We start from the raw sequence: 7,110 nt of genomic DNA on the forward strand, positions 1-7,110 counted from the left end.
GTGGGGTCTATACTGTAGGGTAGGGTGGGGTCTATACTGTAGGGTAGGGTGGGGTCTTTACTGTAGGGTAGGGTGGGGTCTATACTGTAGGGTAGGGTGGGGTCTTTACTGTAGGGTAGGGTCTATACTGTAGGGTAGGGTAGGGTCTATACTGTAGGGTAGGGTGGGGTCTTTACTGTAGGGTAGGTTGGGGTCTTTACTGTAGGGTAGGTTGGGGTCTATACTGTAGGGTAGGGTGAGTCTATACTGTAGGGTAGGGTGGGTCTATACTGTAGGGTAGGGTGGGGTCTGTACTGTAGGGTAGGGTGGGTCTATACTGTAGGGTAGGGTAGAGTGGGGTCTTTACTGTAGGGTAGGTTGGGGTCTATACTGTAGGGTAGGGTAGTGTCTTTACTGTAGGGTAGGGTAGAGTGGGGTCTTTACTGTAGGGTAGGTTGGGGTCTATACTGTAGGGTAGGGTGGTGTCTTTACTGTAGGGTAGGTTGGGGTCTTTACTGTAGGGTAGGGTGGGTCTATACTGTAGGGTAGTGTGGGGTCTATACTGTAGGGTAGAGTGGGGTCTTTACTGTAGGGTAGGTTGGGGTCTTTACTGTAGGGTAGGGTGGGTCTATACTGTAGGGTAGTGTGGGGTCTATACTGTAGGGTAGGGTGGGGTCTATACTGTAGGGTAGGTTGGGGTCTTTACTGTAGGGTAGGGTGGGTCTATACTGTAGGGTAGGGTGGGTCTATACTGTAGGGTAGTTTGAGGTCTTTACTGTAGGGTAGGGTGGGTCTATACTGTAGGGTAGGGTGGGGTCTTTACTGTAGGGTAGGGTGGGGGTCTTTACTGTAGGGTAGGTTGGGGTCTTTACTGTAGGGTAGCGTGGGTCTATACTGTAGGGTAGGGTGGGGTGTATACTGTAGGGTAGGGTGGGGTCTATACTGTAGGGTAGGGTGGGGTGTATACTGTGGGTGGGGTTGGTCTGGCCTCTGTTTTTGACTCAGAGGTTATTTTTAATGTAAACAACATAATTGCACTTTGATTGAGGAAATGTATGTCGTGTGAATGTCATAGCAGCTGTCTGTGACTGTTCTCTCCAAGCAGTCAAGGTGGTCGTTTAAAAGACCCAGAGGAATCTAAGATTACAGGCTGAATGTTGAATTTCCAATGTTCGGCGTGCACTTTGTCAAATACAACTGGGCTGTTCCACGGAAAGAGTGCCTTTTGGCCCCTTGGTTAAATGAAGTAGAGAGATTGTGCACCAATATTGAATTTTAAAAGCCTCTCATATTAAATGAAGTGCCCTTTAATATAGACCACATTGATCATTTAATAAAATCACTATTTGGACATGTCCCTCCATCAACCCCGTGTCACCTTTAGAAAGATTTTAACCAGTTTAATCCCCAAATTTCTCAAAGTTTCAACATCATTGTAAAGCCTTAGTTTAATTTGTTACTTTGACAAGGTCATTTCTGAAAAGTATTGTTATGTGATTAATTTACATATGTCCCTAATTTTTAAAGTCAAGCCTGTTACGTGAACTGAACTCTCGTTTTAATATTGGTGAAACTGTTCATTTTTAAACATTTTTCGGGGGGGGGGGGGAAGAAACATTGAACATCTAATAGTCAAATCATTGAGTAAAAGCAGGTTGTACCCCTTTCTGGTCATCATCTGGTGTTCTGTGTTGGGAAACTGAGCCGGTCCAGCAGAACACCCTGTTACCCACAGATAGACACGTTTGAAATGTTTTAACAATTTTAAATTGTTTAACTTACATTCAATTGCCCCTCCCTCCCTGTTGCACACAACAAGCTTCCATTCCGCCCTGTCACAAGGGGATTTATGGCTGATCTAAGAAGAAATCGTCAGCCCTGTTACTTTACTTGGCACGGAATAGGCACTTACTATCGTAATGTTTTTTATTTAACCTCTTGAGATGGGAAAATGTGTTTTTCATGACAGAATGTGAAAATTAGGTCAGATCAAAAGTTTCCTTTGACCAAGTTACACTTCTCAAAAAGGCACCAAATTGGTGGAACGACTAACCTATCTGTCACCATCTCTGATTGATTCCTCATATTATCTGGACTATCCTTGGCAACATGTCTTCCAAAAACCAAATCAGTAAACCGTTACTTCTTCCTCTATATGAGTATAGTGTACAAATGCAGGGTATTTTTCAGTTCATATCGTGTTTGTTTTGAGTAAACAGGTTAAGTATATAACTGAATGACTGACTTCATAAAGATGGATTTTTTGGAGCGAGCATTTCTTGGTGTTTTACTCAGGGGCCCTCCCAGACAGTAATATCTTTCTTCACTCATGTTTCTGCAGCGTCACGTCTGTTGTGTTGTTGTGTGTGAATCTGGTAATAATCGTTTGTTGTGTTGTTGTGTGTGAATCTGGTAAAAATCGTCTGTTGTGTTGTTGTGTGTGAATCTGGTAATAATCGTCTGTTGTGTTGTTGTGTGTGAATCTGGTAATAATCGTTTGTTGTGTTGTTGTGTGTGAATCTGGTAAAAATCGTCTGTTGTGTTGTTGTGTGTGAATCTGGTAATAATCGTCTGTTGTGTTGTTGTGTGTGAATCTGGTAATAATCGTCTGTTGTGTTGTTGTGTGTGAATCTGGTAATAATCGTCTGTTGTGTTGTTGTGTGTGAATCTGGTAATAATCGTCTGTTGTGTTGTTGTGTGTGAATCTGGTAATAATCATCTGTTGTGTTGTTGTGTGTGAATCTGGTAATAATCGTCTGTTGTGTTGTTGTGTGTGAATCTGGTAATAATCGTCTGTTGTGTTGTTGTGTGTGAATCTGGTAATAATCGTCTGTTGTGTTGTTGTGTGTGAATCTGGTAATAATCGTTTGTTGTGTTGTTGTGTGTGAATCTGGTAATAATCGTCTGTTGTGTTGTTGTGTGTGAATCTGGTAATAATCGTCTGTTGTGTTGTTGTGTGTGAATCTGGTAATAATCGTCTGTTGTGTTGTTGTGTGTGAATCTGGTAATAATCGTCTGTTGTGTTGTTGTGTGTGAATCTGGTAATAATCGTGTGCTGGGGACAAAAATAAACATCACATTATTTATCATATAATTTCTCTACACATTATAAATATATCATCACATATATTAATATATATGTATAATGAAGATTTGCCTTTACATTAAGCTTTACCTCTTAGGTTTATACACATATTAATGTACAGTTCTTTGTATTTACACTATAGGGTCAAAGATCAGAGCCTGAAATACAGAGCCTGGACAAGAGAGCTTGAACTACAGAGCCTGGCCTACAGAGCCTGAACTACAAATCCTGAAATACAGAGCCTGAAATACAGAGCCTGAACTACAGATCCTGAAATACAGAGCCTGAACAACATAGCCTGAACTCCAGAGCCTGGATTACAGAGTCCGAACTACATAGCCTGAACTACAGAGCCTGAACTACAGAGCCTGAACTACAGAGCCTGGACTACAGAGCCTGGACTACAGAGCCTGGACTACAGAGCCTGGACTACAGAGCCTGAAATACAGAGCCTGAACTACAGAGCCTGGACTACAGAGCCTGAACTACATAGCCTGAACTACAGAGCCTGGACTACATAGCCTGAACTACAGAGCCTGAACTACAGAGCCTGGACTACAGAGCCTGAACTACATAGCCTGAACTACAGAGCCTGAACTACAGAGCCTGAACTACAGAGCCTGAACTACAGAGCCTGAACTACAGAGCCTGAACTACAGAGCCTGGACTACACAGCCTGAAATACAGAGCCTGAAATATAGAGCCTGGACTACAGAGCCTGAAATACAGAGCCTGGACTACAGATCCTGAAATACAGAGCCTGGACTACATAGCCTGGACTACAGAGCCTGGACTACGTAGCCTGGACTACAGATCCTGAAATACAGAGCCTGGACTACATAGCCTGGACTACATAGCCTGGACTACATAGCCTGGACTACAGAGCCTGAAATACAGAGCCTGAAATACAGAGCCTGAAATACAGAGCCTGGACTACAGAGCCTGGACTACAGAACCTGGACTACATAGCCTGAAATACAGAGCCTGAAATACAGAGCCTGAAATACAGAGCCTGAAATACAGAGCCTGGACTACAGAGCCTGGACTACAGAACCTGGACTACATAGCCTGAAATACAGAGCCTAGGATACAGAGCCTGGACTACAGAGCCTGGACTACATAGCCTGAAATACAGAGCCTGAAATACAGAGCCTGGAATACAGAGCCTGGAATACAGAGCCTGGAGCTAGGAGAGAAACATCTTTAGAACCTGAAGCAGTCTTCGTAACTTTTGGATCTGATTGGTTGTTTTATGAGCAGTTTTGAGGAGGAACCTAATAGGTCCTCTGAGACTGACCCCTCTGCATCAAGCTCTAATACCTATTTCACACTATCTTGCAAACCCAAACAGTACTGTGCTGGCTTGGATACTTTCCCTTTTTTTAAAAGGTTCTTTCCAGCATGGACCCAGCAGCTTTAGTGGAGGATTAACCAGGCCAGAACAAAACAGCTTGGTTCTGCTCAGCTCAGAAGTGTGAAAAAGGTAACATTTCTCTCCCCAGTCTGAAAGGTGTGATGTCTCTCCCCAGTCTGAAAGGTAAGATGTCTCTCCCCAGTCTGAAAGGTAAGATGTCTCTCCCCAGTCTGAAAGGTATGATGTCTCTCCCCAGTCTGAAAGGTGTGATGTCTCTCCCCAGTCTGAAAGGTAAGATGTCTCTCCCCAGTCTGAAAGGTAAGATGTCTCTCCCCAGTCTGAAAGGTAAGATGTCTCTCCCCAGTCTGAAAGGTAAGATGTCTCTCCCCAGTCTGAAAGGTAAGATGTCTCTCCCCAGTCTGAAAGGTAAGATGTCACTCCCCAGTCTGAAAGGTAAGATGTCTCTCCCCAGTCTGAAAGGTAAGATGTCTCTCCCCAGTCTGAAAGGTAAGATGTCTCTCCCCAGTCTGAAAGGTAAGATGTCTCTCCCCAGTCTGAAAGGTAAGATGTCTCTCCCCAGTCTGAAAGGTATGATGTCTCACCCCAGTCTGAAAGGTAAGATGTCTCTCCCCAGTCTGAAAGGTAAGATGTCTCACCCCAGTCTGAAAGGTAAGATGTCTCTCCCCAGTCTGAAAGGTAAGATGTCTCTCCCCAGTCTGAAAGGTAAGATGTCTCTCCCCAGTCTGAAAGGTAAGATGTCTCTCCCCAGTCTGAAAGGTATGATGTCTCTCCCCAGTCTGAAAGGTAAGATGTCTCTCCCCAGTCTGAAAGGTAAGATGTCTCTCCCCAGTCTGAAAGGTAAGATGTCTCTCCCCAGTCTGAAAGGTAAGATGTCACTCCCCAGTCTGAAAGGTAAGATGTCTCTCCCCAGTCTGCTGAAAGGTATGATGTCACTCCCCAGTCTGAAAGGTGTGATGTCTCTCCCCAGTCTGAAAGGTAAGATGTCTCTCCCCAGTCTGCTGAAAGGTATGATGTCACTCCCCAGTCTGAAAGGTAAGATGTCTCTCCCCAGTCTGAAAGTGTCACACCCTGATCTGTTTCACCTGTCCTTGTGATTGTCTCCACCCCCTCCAGGTGTCGCTGATTTTCCATAGTGTATTTATCCCTGTGTTTCCTGTCTCTCTGTGCCAGTTGGTGTTGTATGTTTTTTTCAAGTAAACCAGCGTTTTCCCCGTTCTCCTGGTTTATGCTTTTCTCCTTTTTCTAGTCCTCCCGGTTTTGACCCTTGCCTGATTCTGGACTCTGTACCCGCCTGCCTGACAATTCTGCCTGCCTTGACCACGAGCCTGTCTGCCACTCTGTACCTCCTGGACTCTGATCTGGTTTTTGACCTTTTGCCTGTCCACGACAATTCTCTTGCCTACTCCTTCTGGATTAATAAACATTGTAAGACTCCAACCCTCTGCCTCCTGTGTCTACATCTGGGTCTCGCCTTGTGTCATGATAGAAAGGTATGATGTCACTCCTCAGTCTGAAAGGTATGATGTCACTCCCCAGTCTGAAAGGTATGATGTCACTCCCCAGTCTGAAAGGTGTGATGTCACTCCCCAGTCTGAAAGGTATGATGTCACTCCCCAGTCTGAAAGGTATGATGTTCACTCCCCAGTCTGAAAGGTATGATGTCACTCCCCAGTCTGAAAGGTGTGATGTCACTCCCCAGTCTGAAAGGTATGATGTCACTCCCCAGTCTGAAAGGTATGATGTTCACTCCCCAGTCTGAAAGGTATGATGTCACTCCCCAGTCTGAAAGGTATGATGTTCACTCCCCAGTCTGAAAGGTATGATGTCACTCCTCAGCCTCTGTGAGCACAGCTCTGCTATTGGATCCAGAAAGGTTTTAAGCAATAAGGGGCCTTCATTTTGGGGACATAAGTCAAATGGCTAGTTAGTATTAGGGACCCAACTCGAAAACATATTTCATGTGCATCATTATTGTCTAACGATACAGTTTGATAGTTTAAAACCCCTTCTGAGAACAGCAACAATGCACTGAGTTCCATTCCAAAGACATTATAATACTGTGCTGGTGAAAATATGTGCATGAATTCAACTTTAACCCTGTACAAATAAATTATTGCTACTTACAAAGCAAACCTACAGATGTCTCCTAACTGTATCAATTCAGATATGTGTACATGGGGGAGACGTGGGAAGAATAGGGACTGGGGCCAGGAGTGACACAGACATCAGGGATGGGGTCCATTCATTTCAATTCAGTCATTCAGAAAGTAAACAGTTTACTTCCTAAATTGACTGAATTGAAATGGAATGGACCCAAAGACTCCCCAGAATAGGGTTAGTTATGCACTTCATACTGCACTTCATACTGCATTCATACTGCATTCATACTGCATTATTCAATAGTTCATCATCATCTCTATAGTGTGCAGGAAACTAGGACTAATAACTCTCTCATCATATTACCCTGTTAGGAATACAGTACACTACACACAATGACCCTGAAGACCCACTTTACCCACACATCTACCCAACCAGTCAGACCTACTTTACCCACAGTCAGACCCACTTTACCCACACATCTACCCAACCAGTCAGACCCACTTTACCCACACATCTACCCAACCAGTCACCCACACATCTACCCAACCAGTCAGACCTACTTTACCCACAG

The 7,110-nt window shown here is 44.3% G+C and overlaps 1 long non-coding RNA gene across 1 annotated transcript; it reads left to right on the forward strand.

The window, feature by feature from the left end:
- The first annotated feature begins 5,854 nt into the window (after positions 1-5,854).
- LOC115208177 (uncharacterized) lies at positions 5,855-6,573 on the forward strand. The gene is made up of 2 exons (XR_003881102.1): positions 5,855-6,201; positions 6,257-6,573. It is a non-coding gene; the product is annotated as an uncharacterized LOC115208177 (long non-coding RNA).
- The last annotated feature ends 537 nt before the right edge of the window (positions 6,574-7,110 follow it).

The sequence above is a fragment of the Salmo trutta genome, chromosome 1 (assembly GCF_901001165.1).
Source record: "Salmo trutta chromosome 1, fSalTru1.1, whole genome shotgun sequence".
In the NCBI taxonomy this organism is placed as follows: Eukaryota; Metazoa; Chordata; class Actinopteri; order Salmoniformes; family Salmonidae; genus Salmo; species Salmo trutta.